The sequence below is a fragment of the Haemaphysalis longicornis genome, unplaced genomic scaffold (assembly GCF_048455015.1).
Source record: "Haemaphysalis longicornis isolate Haplotype H1 unplaced genomic scaffold, Haemaphysalis longicornis Haplotype H1 scaffold_2, whole genome shotgun sequence".
NCBI classification, from domain to species: domain Eukaryota; kingdom Metazoa; phylum Arthropoda; class Arachnida; order Ixodida; family Ixodidae; genus Haemaphysalis; species Haemaphysalis longicornis.
In genome coordinates this window covers 85,533,773-85,546,274 of record NW_027526295.1, presented here as the reverse complement: position 1 = coordinate 85,546,274, position 12,502 = coordinate 85,533,773, and the positions used below count along the sequence as shown (strand labels likewise).

At 48.2% G+C, this 12,502-nt stretch overlaps 1 long non-coding RNA gene across 5 annotated transcripts in view; it reads right to left on the bottom strand.

Annotated features, from left to right (window-relative positions):
- Positions 1-1,583, bottom strand: part of LOC144167227 (uncharacterized) — a 46,431-nt gene extending 44,848 nt beyond the window's left edge. For 3 of the 5 annotated variants that reach the window (XR_013321889.1, XR_013321893.1, XR_013321891.1), the window contains exon 1: positions 1,462-1,583. This is a non-coding gene — a long non-coding RNA (uncharacterized LOC144167227). Of the gene's footprint in view, positions 1-1,404 lie in introns of all 5 variants that reach the window. The other 2 variants (XR_013321890.1, XR_013321892.1) reach the window with 1 other exon arrangement.
- Between the last annotated feature and the right edge of the window lie 10,919 nt (positions 1,584-12,502).

The following is a 12,502-nucleotide window of genomic DNA, read 5'->3' as shown; positions in this document are numbered from 1 at the left end:
AGCTTTATTTCTTGTAGTTTTATTATTCTTTTACTTTTTAAATTATTTTTGACCGATTATATATATTTACGCTATTCAAACGAATAAATGCGTTGCTTCCGCAATTTTGCATTTTTATAGAGAAATGCACCGCATGACACGGCCCAATTTGGGGGGGGGGCGGAAAAGGGCGGTACTCTCGGCATAGAAGGCTAGGCATTAATAAATTAGATAATTTCGCTGCCCGCTGTCTGTAACTAGTGCCCCGAATCTCGCCGCACAGGGGTTTCGCAGCGAAGCTAATTGCCTCTTCTAAGTCCACATTTTTCATAGCGTCCGTGTGTAGAAAAGACATTGAATCAGACAAGAGGCGGTAGAGACAAAACATAAAGAAAAACCCAAAACACAACTTCGTTAGGCTCGAACGCTGCTGACATGCCGTCCAAAGTTAAAGAGTACACCTTCCCATTGCTCTGGCAAAAGAAGACGGCGTCAGCATCGGACAACCGAAAGCTCCAAGGCCGCGCAGCGAACACGTACACGTCCAACCCCCGATCACGTGCACGTCACGGGCTGCCACGATGCAGCAGGTGTGATACGAAGGAGGGCCGAGAAATGCAACAGCCAGCTTTACACGTGTGGATCAGGATGACTCCTCAATTTTTTTACTTGTCGGTTTCAGGAAAACCGTAACAATGCCCGGAATGTACGCCGTAACTTCGTGTACAATTGTGCACGACACGCACACAATTGCGTGCACAATTGCGCAAATTGCACAATTTGCTCACTATTTATGTTTTAGCAGCTGGGCCAATAAAAACATCAGGGTGTACGTTCTGAAGGCTTCCGCAATTAAGGAGAAATTAAAGGTATTTATGGCTTTTTATGCTTGAAATGGGCAACAAAGTAGACAAACCTAATTGGAGGGCGTCTGACCTCGCTGGTCCGTTGTTGTTACCTTACAAAAACATTTTTTGGAAACATTTAGTGAACTCAGCCAAAACATATTTCCGTAACCAGTATGTGGCCTCAAAAATGGCGGAAACCCTGAGGCTTCTCGCAAATGCTAAACGTAGCATCTTTTTTTTTTACACCACTCCTTCATATTTCTAGAGTGATTGCTAGCAGAAGTAATTTTGCCTTGGTTCGGCTTTCTTCGAACATGTGTGAGCAATACTGTCGTGGTCGCTCGTGCGAAAAACACGTCTTTTGACTAGAAATTCTAAGCGATGTTAAGCTTTCCCTATGTTCTCTGCATCTAGGCAGTGCTACTATTTACAGAGCAAACTAGTTAGCGTGCACGTAAATGCGATGTACATGTATATTACAACGCAATTGTCACCATAGTTTGTACAGAATATTTACGTGTGTTTACCGCGCATTTCGCTTCCACGAACGACTGGTGACAAGGACACGAGCACTCACCTTCAATGAGAGTAACACATACCAGAACAAACCAGGACCTTTGATTATCCTACCTACTTTTAAAGCTGGTGGTGTCTTCAGAAGATCACTAATACCCCAGACGACAATCAAGGAATGGCCAATCTTTCGCACCTCAAGCTTCTGCCTCCGCTGGCTTTCGCGTGACTTCACTGTCCTTGCTGTTAGTGGCAAGTATATGCACGCCGAACTTTTTGAAGCAGCAAGACAACGCTCAAAGTACATACAAAATGCAGTTTTGGGGTGTTCAACTTAGATATTTCGCCTTGTATATGTTAGATGGGGCCATCGTCATTAGGAGCCATGACAAAAAGATGTATACAACTTATTTCACTGCCAATTCGTCGCTGCCCTTAGTTGTTTCATAGAAAACGTTTCGCTTTACGTTTGAGGAAGCTGCTGGGTCACTCAAGTAGTTTCGGGAGATTTTTATACGAAGCGAGTTCATCGTCTGGCATCAGCAACGCATTTTTTGTGTGTTTCTGCAGCCTGCGTCGACATCGCCAGATGGAAATTCATCGTTCCACTAGTTTCAATGCTTTATGTTTCCTCGACAGAAATCTTAGGAAATACCGGACGTAACCGACGGCGGGATTTCAAGTAACACGCTCCAGTTAAGCGGAAAATTGATCCGCAACATTTTATTTTCATGCCAACAACACAGGATGAAACAAACTGAGAACACTGCCCTCTATAGTGCAATGGTGTTTTTTCCGCCAATGTACACTAATTGCCTCTATTATTTTCTAGGTAATAGACATAACACCGTTTGCCGGGAAGTATTTAAATGGTATATGCTTCCCTACAACACCCCAATTAATAACCTGAGCAAAACCTGTCTGAACATAACTAGGCCGACCTCTTAGGCACTCTTGGCGTTTCTTTTACATTGCCATTGCAATCGTTCACGGGCAAAAAAAAAATATTTTTTTCGCAGGCACCCCGGTGTTTCCTTGCAGTTCTTCTATTACTGTTTTTAGGGCGAGGCTGCTAAACGCACCACTAGCGAAAACGCCCCTACTGTGTAAAGCCTTCTCAGTGAACGTTGCCCGTGACGCAACATCAGCGCCTGCCCTTCCAGGACTTGCCTTCAGAGGCTGAATTCTCTAAAACGACGGGGCGTCGCTTTGAAACGACGGGGTAGCGCCATGCAAATGCATGTGTTCTGAGGTTGGGTTCATCGCTTTGAGGAAGCTGTGCACACAGTGTGAGCCACCGAAAGGCACTGTGACAAGGGCGCGAAGCGACAAGTGAAACGATGGGGGCCAGTGGGTTTCGGTTCGCGCCCTTGACACAGTGCTTTTCGGCGGCTCCCACTGAGTGCACAGTTTCCACAAAGCGACGGCCCCAACCCCAGAACACATGCATTTGCATGGCGCTACCGCGTCGTTTAAAAGCGGCGGCCGTTGTTTAGAGAATTCGGCCCCTGGTGTAATTTTTCCCTGCCTGGCTGCCTGACTGCCTGGCTGCTTGCCTGCCTCTCTGCCTCTGCCTGCCTGCCGGCCTGCCCCTGTCTGTCTGTCTGCCTGTCTGTCTGTCTCTCTGTCTGTCTGTCTGTCTGTCTGTCTGTCTGTCTGTCTGTCCGTCAACTGAACTACCTGCTAAAGAAACAGAATGACCAAAGAATAAATTTTAGAGGTCACGTTAAGAACAGGCACGGAAGGTGACTGAGGAGCATAAGAAGTGATCACAGGCAATTGTGTTCAATGACGTCGACTCAATAGACTGGCATTACGATAGACAGTGTTGCAAGGATTACTGCGCATCAATAGGTTGCCAAAGCAACGGTGAACCAGTGGAGCAAAAAACTGCATGTATAACACAGCCCCACATTTCGCGGAATCACTAACGTTGTCCCTTTCCCGAAAAAGATTCTGATGTTGCAATAGCGCGTCACATCTCTCTACTAATTCCAGGATAGTCCAAGAAGCCCCATAAAAATAAGCAAAATAATTGAAGGAGCCATTAATTGGCTTCTCAAGAAAAGGGCCCACTTTTTGGTAGTACCAAGAGGATACACAGGATATTTATTTTTTCAAAACTTCAATATAGTTGCGCTCTGGGCTCATTTCTAAGCAGATAAAAGATGGTGCGCGCTTAATCATTCAGTTACTACAAGCTGCGTACGCTTCTCATCCTCACTACTCCGGTGTGTGTTACTTGACTTTTCCAATATATTTATTAGCATTGCTTATATCGATGACTGTTGATATGATGCCGATTGGCGACAAAGTAAGCATGCATGCCTTCGTACCTACCTAGCTACGAGCACTTTTTTATGAGAGGTGTGTACAGTGCGTGTTGATTTTAATGCAATAACATTTGGCCGCACATTGAGAGAGAAGTCGGTGGCCAGAGTCGGCTCCGTATTGGCGGCAGCGGGTGGTAGATCTCCGAAGTGGTGCATTTGCCCAACTTTTCCGGAAAGGTTTGGGACACTATGCTTAAACTCGTGATTTGGCGTCTCTAGACGGCACCAGCGACGCACAACTTCATGTGTAATCGATTGGACGTTGCCCGGGACGTCACTGGGCACGCCTTTAGGACTGCATAATGTTAAGCGAAACGAGGTACCCTCAGACGTGTATTCGGCAACGCTTTGAAGACGTTTCCCAGGCATAAGAAGACATTATGATTAGACATCACAAGACGTCATGCCCTAATTTGCTCTAATGACGGCAACAGGTGCTCCTAAATGGCCTGAAAATCCATTTGCCGTGTATTCGGCAACGCTTTGAAGACGTTTCCCAGGCATAAGAAGACATTATGATTAGACATCACAAGACGTCATGCCCTAATTTGCTCTAATGACGGCAACAGGTGCTCCTAAATGGCCTGAAAATCCATTTGATGTTCCTTGGAATGTTTTTATGCTCAACGTAAGGCTACCCAACCTTGAAGAGAAAATGCATTTATTTTTGCTTCATTTTATCTGCTTGCACAACCTAATAATAACATAAATACCAATTTTTTACACAATTCATTGCTTCTGGAATTTGAGACCCCTTTGAAATGCCCGTTTTGAGGAGCATCGCAAATGAACATGCACGCATTGCCTGTCGGTAGCGCTATTACCAGTGACGTCATGTTAAGAACATTTGAGAGTTAAGCGCTATTTGTGCATATTATTTTGTAAAGCTGCAAACCGGATATTTTGACCCGCCGCGGTGGCTCAGTGGCTAAGGCGTTGCGCTGCTGAGCACGAGGTCGCGGGTTCGATTCCCGGCCGCGGCGGCCGCTTTTCTGATGGAGGCGAAAAGCAAAAACGCCCGTGTGTGCGAGATTTCGGCGCACGTTAAAGATCCCCAGGTGGTCGAAATTAATCCGGAGCCCTCCACTACGGCGCGCCTCATCGCCTGCGTTGCGTCGGCGCGTTAAACCCCAACAATCAATCAAATCAATCAACCGGATATTTTAATAGTAATGGATTCTTTGTTTCTTACCCTAAACAGTTGTCTGCCTATCATTGTAGCACAGCTCAGACCTTGGGGCTGTTTGTACGATTTGTACTCCAATTCCGGACTGAAGTTCACGTTGTTTCGTTTAATTCTTTTTGTTATCTTACCTTTTTTGTACCAAACGTCACAGAGCCGCTCAAGCAAAAAAAAAAGAAAAAAACAGCGCCCCACGTGCGAACGGAAAGTGCGACTGCCGGGCTTGCCAGCATTAAGCCGCACGCTTTACCCGCTGGACTACAATTGTAAAAAGCTCTCGTGACGTAAAAGCAGCTTGGTATTTGTAGACCAGCACTGTGGTGCCTTTTCATAAATTCTAATGAAAACAGAGCTGTAACCGCAAACTTACGGTTGAACGCTTCTGCAGTAAACCGGAGGGGAGCATATGCACTTACGAAACAACGTTCATAGCATTGTTTTTTGGTGAAACACAATCGACTGCCTGACGGTAGGACACGGCGACGCCCTGCATCACTGCTTCTCGGTAGTTATTTGTGCGCTTGAAGAGTATATGAGAGGCTGATTTTAATTTCCGACTAGTAAAAGTTCCCTCGATAAATGTGTTAATACAGTAACCTCCTATTTTAAGCTCTCGGTAATTCATCTCGTCAACTCAAAAGGATTACGTACGCGTAACTCACATTGCAGGCTATGTGAAACAGACGTCGGCAAGCTTGAGCAAGAATACCGGCTAGGAGAACGACAGTTTAGACTTGTGCGAAACAGCGTAAATAGTTTACGAATGCCCAATTTACTTAACTAGGGATACTTCTGCCTGCGCTTCACGCCTCCAATGTTGTCTAAAATGTCGACCATGTTGATCAGTCGTATCCGAGATGAGACATCTCCCGTTCAGTTTGTGGGAATCACAGAGGTCCGCCATATTCCCTATCTCTCGGCTCGCCGCGGAGGCGAGAGTGGAAGTTCCCTCACTCTCTCCCTGCGGCAGTGCGTTTCCCCGCCGCGGGAGGATGACGGCGGGGGCGCTGCCGACTCCCTCACGGGACGGATTTTATTTGTCCTGGAGCTCCGGGCGGGATGGTCTGCGGCGGACGGAGGAAGGCACTCTTTGGATACAAGACATCGTCTGGAGCGGACGTAAGTACGTGTTGATCTTTGGCCTTCCTTTATCGGCCCTCGGGCCTGTTTCTCCCGTCCTGATAGGGTGGTCTTGGCGGTGGTATAGCGACGCGCGCGACGTTCCTTATTGCGGTTGCAATAAACTTCTGTGTTGGCGATTTCTGTGTCTTGTGTGTTCCTTGCTGTTCGCTGCCGCTACGCCAGTTGGCGGTCCGTGGCGGTGTTCAATGCAGCTAGCCAATGCGGTGTTCAATGCAGCTTAACGGCCCATCTCCTCGCGAGGGGGACTCGATTAAATGCGCCGCATAGGGGGTGGGTGTATTGCGTTAACGTTTAGTGTTTGGGGAGTAGGTGGTAGTGAATGCGTTGTATCAGCAGCTTCTTGGCGTAGTTTGAATGAGTCAAGGATATAAGGCGCGTTCGTAGCCTTTGAATCTGTGTCGGCTTTGTGGCGCAGTGGGAAGAGCACCATGTACCTTGCGTTCCGCCCGCAGGGTCGTGGGATCGAAACCAGGCGCCGATAAGTATTATTTTTTATATAGTGTAGGGGGAGGGGTGCGGACCTGTTGTTGAGAGCGAGGAGGGTAGCCTGATGCGGGAGAGGAGGAGTGGGGGAGAGGGCGCACCTGCGCGCTGAGCTGTTGCGGACGGACGGCGGACGCTACATGCGAGTTAAAGAAATGCTCTGCATTTAAAAAGCTGTACTTGGCGCAGCGGCACGGGAAGCGGACGAGCCAAGCACGGCTCTACGTTGATATACAGCCAGCGAGAAACGCTCGATCTCGGGGACGGAGCGCTGGACCCGTACTCGTGTGGGTTGCCCAACCCGGAGGCGATACGGCCTGAGTTCCTGCCAGCCCCGCGCGCAGAGCACAAAACAAACCGGTAGGATGATCTGTCGGTGAACGTGCGCCCACCTGGGACTTTCCTACACGGGAGCGACGCTGCCACAGTTGCCTGCACGCGCTCCCAACTCGCTCACGGAGAGCCGTAGGCGGACCGTGGAGCGCCCGAGCAGCCTCGAATAACGTGCCAAGTAGCAGCGAGTTCCGTTCGCTGTTTCAAGTGCGGCCAAGTTAGTCACATGATGCGAATCTGCCCAAGTGAGCATGGAAACACAGCGCACACCAGTCAGTGCGCCGGCGGCTGAGCAACGCGCCCGAGAGGCAAACATTCCGTGCCAACCGCCTTCAGAGTCGTCGTTCCGACCAGTGAGCCTGCGCCTTTTCTCCACCTCGCAGTTGCAGGGCAGAGTTTTCAGGGGTTGCTGGACACCGGGGCAAGCACTTCTCTGATACGGGACGAGGTCGTTTCCCATCTCTAGCGCGAAGCCCTTCAGCTGCGCGCGTGGAAGTTGCCGCTCCAGCTTGCATGGGGTGATGTTACGTCAGGCGGTGACGTATGCCTCGTCGTGCGTTGGAGTCCGCGTGTACGGCGAATGCCTTTCGTCCACTTGCCTGGACTCACTGTCGCAGTCATTCTGGGCCGAGACTTTATATCCGAGGTTGGACTGGTCGTTGACATCGGCAACGGAGGCTATCGGGTGGGCGCGTTAACGCCGCTAAAGCCGTTCGCCGCGCCGCTATGCTGTCCTGGGCTATGAGGTTTCAGAGGGGGAGGGAGATGGATGACAAGGGCCCGAAACTGTCTGACGTGGGTTGTGGACACCTTATCAGGCCTGTAGACTGTAGAAATTATACTCTTGAACTTGATGACAACTGTACTCTTGAACTGGTGACAACTTGGTGACAACTGTACTCTTGAACTTGGTGAAAACTGAGAGAAGCGGGCAAGTCAGGAGGAGCTGGGGAAGGGGATATGATAGGAGTCGGATAGCGGGAAAGATGAGGAGGAGATTTAAATCAGATGAGAGAAGTTCGAATCGGGAAGGGTGGCAACTGAATTGCCAGTGCGCGCAGAAAAAACGCCGTGCAAAAAAAGTACCAAAAAGGCTAATATAATAGAAAAGCATCGGCAGCTATACTGAATAGTTATTGGTTTGGGGGGAATGCGGAAGAGTGTCTCGTGTAGCACCTCGCTCTCGGCGCGTGTGGGGCTCGTGTAGAGGCGGGGGGGGGGGCACATTGCAATGTTTGAAACCTGCATTTACGTACTCTGGGAGTGTGGATAGGTCGAAAGTAAGGATACTGTGCTTCGTCAGGACTGCTTTATCAATCTCTCCTCATAGTTAAGCGCTTCACAGCTGTCACTCCCTGATTTCTCAGGCTTTCCAGCAAATCAGCATCTGTCTCATTCGTGAGGGCTAGTTTAGAGATGACACCTTGAGAACTGTTCCGGCTCCGGTGAGGTGTCACCCGGATTTCAAGATTGACTATGCGAATTTTAGCAAGTAGGATCGCGGCTTGCTGTTTGTTGTGTACTTCAACAAGGATTTCTCCAGTTTTGATGATGATGGTTGGATGTTTATGGCGCAAGGCCAACTGGGGCAAAGAGCGCCAAAACAATAGTCATATATGAGGGGTGAAACCTTAAACACTAAGTAAAATCAGCAAAAACAAAAGTAAAATCACAAAAAGACAATGAGCATGACTGGTGTATAGGGCCTAATTTCATTATGCATGATAGGAAATGAGGTTTAAAAACTTGACTTCTGACAAAAACTCAAACACACGTTTCACGGAAACAATGGCATCATGACCTAGAAAAAACGATGGATGTAGGGGAATATGTTGTCTGTAGAATTCTCTGAAGTGTTTGTGTCGTGTTGTGTGAAGTGCCTTGCATGTGATTAGTATGTGCACTACGGATAGGGCCTCTCCGCACCTGCTGCACTGGGGTCTAGATGATCCCGTTAGCAGATACGAGTGCGTCGCATGGGTGTGCCCTATCCGCAGCCTACCCAAGGCGACTTCCGTGTGTCTGTTGTGTGAGTCAGTTGTGTATCGTCCCAAGTGTGGCTTTATTACGTGTAGTTTGTTATCTGTCTGTTCATTCCACCGTGCTTGCCATTTCCTACGAAGGTGTTGTCGAATTTGTGGCTTAAGGTCACTCTGTGGTAGCATTGTTATATCTACTGTGTTCTTTAGTGCAGCAACTGCGGCGTTCTGATCCGCAACCTCATTGCCAGCAATCCCAGCATGGCCTGGAACCCAGCACAACACCAGAACAAGTTTTTGGGCATATATAGACATAATAGTGTTGAAAACCATATGGACAATTCTGTTTTTGCATGGCTTGTATGATGCCAATGCGCGCACAACGCTCAAGGAATCTGTATATACGATGGACTTCGAGATTTTGTGTTCAAGAATGTGTTGTGCAGTGAGTAAGATGTCATATGCTTCAGCTGAGTAAATTGTGGTGTATGTGCTCATGGTTCTGCATGCATCAAAGTTTGGTCCATGAGCAGCGCAAGACACTATGGTTGCAGTTTTTGATGCATCACTATAAAACTCTGCATATTGATACTTGTACTGGAGGGACAAGAAGTGCTGCAAAATTGCAGTTTGTGGTACCCTGGTTTTATCAATATTCGTGAAAGACAAGTCACAACACACAGGTTGAAGCTGCCAGGGTGGTAAGACGTCAGTAAAAGAAGATGTGTAAATGTCTAAAAAGGAGATGTCGAAATTTGAAGCTTCCTGTCTCACTCTAAGTGAGAACGGCAAAGGAACAGACGGGCGATTTACAAACAGTGGCGATGTGGATGTATCATTAAAAACAGGTTTAAAATGATGGTTATTCAAAGATGAGATTTTAAAAGCGTAGAGAAAGTCCACTTACGTTCGTTGGTACTCAAGGCACCACTTATTACATTCAACATATAGACTCTGGGCCGGGCTAGTCCGGAAGGAACCCGACACAAGGCGCAGACCCAAGTGGAGTACTGGATCAAGACTTTTTAGGGTTGTTTTCGATGCCGACCCATACACGACACTGCCGTAGTCTAATCGAGACCCGACTAACGCGGTAAAGACCCGAAGAAGCAGTTCTTTGTCTGCACCATAGGATTGGTGGGAGAGGACCTTGAGAATGTTTAGTGTTTTGAGGCATTTATGTTTAAGTGCTTTGATGTGTGGAATGAACGTGAGCTTTTCGTCAAATATGACACCTAAAAACTTACGCTCCCGTTTAACAGGAATAGGTGCACGGTTAAGTGTAATCTCAGGATCAGCGTTAATCCCGCGCTTGCGGGAAAACACAACACAAGTACTCTTGGCCGGGTTCAGTTTAAACCCGTTAAGGTCCGCCCAGCCAGCAAGTTTCTTAACACCGAGCTGTACTTGACGTTCGCATATTGACAGGTTACAGGATTTAAAAGATATTTGCACATCGTCTACATAGATGGAACAGGAAATGGTCGGTGGCAATGCCTTTCGGAGGGAGTTCATCGTAACTATAAACAAGGTGCAGCTTAGAACTCCACCTTGCGGCACACCATTTTCCTGCAAATATACAGTGGAGAGTGCACCGCCAACCCTCACTCGAAAGGTTCGTTCGGCCAAATAAATACAAAGAGTGTTCATCATGTTGCCAGAGACACCAAATGACTTAAGGTCCCTGAGGTTGCCGTAGCGCCAGGCTGTATCATAAGCTTTTTCAATATCGAAAAATACAGTAAGGCAGAACTGGTTATGGACAAATGCATCTTTTATGTAGGATTCCAGTGCAAGAAGTTGATCATTGGTAGATCGCCCCACCCTGAAGCCTGCCTGGCAGCCCTCGAGAAGACCGTTGTACTCCAGAAAGTACACGAGCCTACGGTTTATCATCTTCTCGAGGAGCTTACACAGGCAGCTTGTCAGGGCGATGGGACGATAACTTGTCGGAGAGGAAGGGTCCTTCCCCTCCTTCAGAAGGGCCACAACTATGGCCACCTTCCAAGAACTTGGAAGCTGCCCCGAAAGCCATATTCTGTTGTAGAGGAGTATGAGAGTCTCGAGAGTGTATGGGTGTAGGTGCTGTATCATGGTGTATGTAATCTTATCTGCGCCTGGAGCTGAAGGTTTGCACGTGCTCAGGGCAGCCCTCAACTCATAGAGAGTGAATTCAGAGTTGTAAGAAGTTTTTGATCTGTCTTTGTCGTGTAAGGGCTTTTTTTCTGCAGATGTTTTGTGTTTCATGAAAGTGTTCGTGTAGTGTGCTGAACTGGACACGTGTTCGAAGTGTTGTGCAAGCGTGTTAGCCTGGTCTTCAAGTGTGTCCCCTATTGTGCTAACCAGGGGCAGGCTGTGTGTCTGTTGTCCTTTGAGCTTGCGTATGCGTGTCCAGACTTTGTGTGTGTCAGTGTATGAGTTGATGGAAGTGAGGAAGGTGCGCCAACTCTCCCTTTTTGCCTCACGACGCACTCGCTTCCCAAAACCCTTTGCCCGTTTAAAAGAAATTAGGTTATCTGATGTGGGGTACCGGCGAAGGACACCCCACGCCTTGTTCTGGGCCTCTCGCGCCCGCCTACAGTCCTCGTTCCACCAGGGCCTCCTTGGGTTGCGAGACGCACTGGAGGCCTGGGGAATGGACTTTTCGGCGGCGTCGAGTATGTGCGCCGTGACGAGTTGGGCTGCTTCCTCAACGTGTAGGTGTTTTATGGTTGTGTGGTGTAGTTTAGATGTTTCTGTGAATGTACTCCAGTTTGCTTTTGATTCATTAAACCTGTTATGGGAAGATGGACTGCATGGGCCTTTACCTATGTACGTTAGGGAAGTGGGGAAGTGGTCACTACCATATGGGTCTGTGCCCACGCCCCACTCAAGACATGGAAAGAGAATTGCAGAACCAATAGCCAAGTCGAGATGTGAGTACGTATTATGTCCTACGTTATGGTATGTAGGCTGTTTTTTGTTGAAAAGGCATGCTCCTGAAGATGTAAGAAATTTCTCTATCAGGCGACCTCGGGCATGCGTTCTGGAGGAGCCCCAAAGAGAGTTGTGCGCATTAAGGTCGCCTGTTAGGATGTATGGTTCGGGCAGCTGGTCGACCAGCGCCTCGAAGTCAGAGCTCGAAAATGCATGATCAGGAGGAATGTAAATGGAGCATACCGTTATCAGCCTATTAAATATAATCGTACGGATTGCTACAGCCTCGAGGATAGTGTTTAAAGTGACAGGGTGGCATGCTAAGGATTTTCGGGCAATTATGGCCACACCGCCAGAAGAGTGTGTGCAGCCATCCCTGTCCTTTCTGAAGACCATGTAACTATTCAAGAAATTTGTGTGCTTGGAATTCAAATGTGTTTCCTGAACACACATTACACTTGGCTGATTAGCATGCAGTATTTCGTATACATCGTCAAGATTTTTAAGAAGGCCTCTACAGTTTCATTGAATTACGTTGTTTCTTCCCATTATTTAGTGTGAGAGCTACTGGAGTGTCTGTGTTTGTTTATGTGTCGTCTTTCGGGGCTGTGACTCTCGTCTTTTTTCGCTTGTCGGGAGGCTTTTGCGTCGGGACGCGTTCCTTGCGCTGCGTTGCAGGCAGGAACGGCCCGACATCCATCTCTTCGTCGGATGTCCGAGGGGTGCCCGACGGACCGGGCCCCCCGGACTTGGCCCCCCCTCGGGAGCCCTTCGTTTGAGCCGCCACCGCCG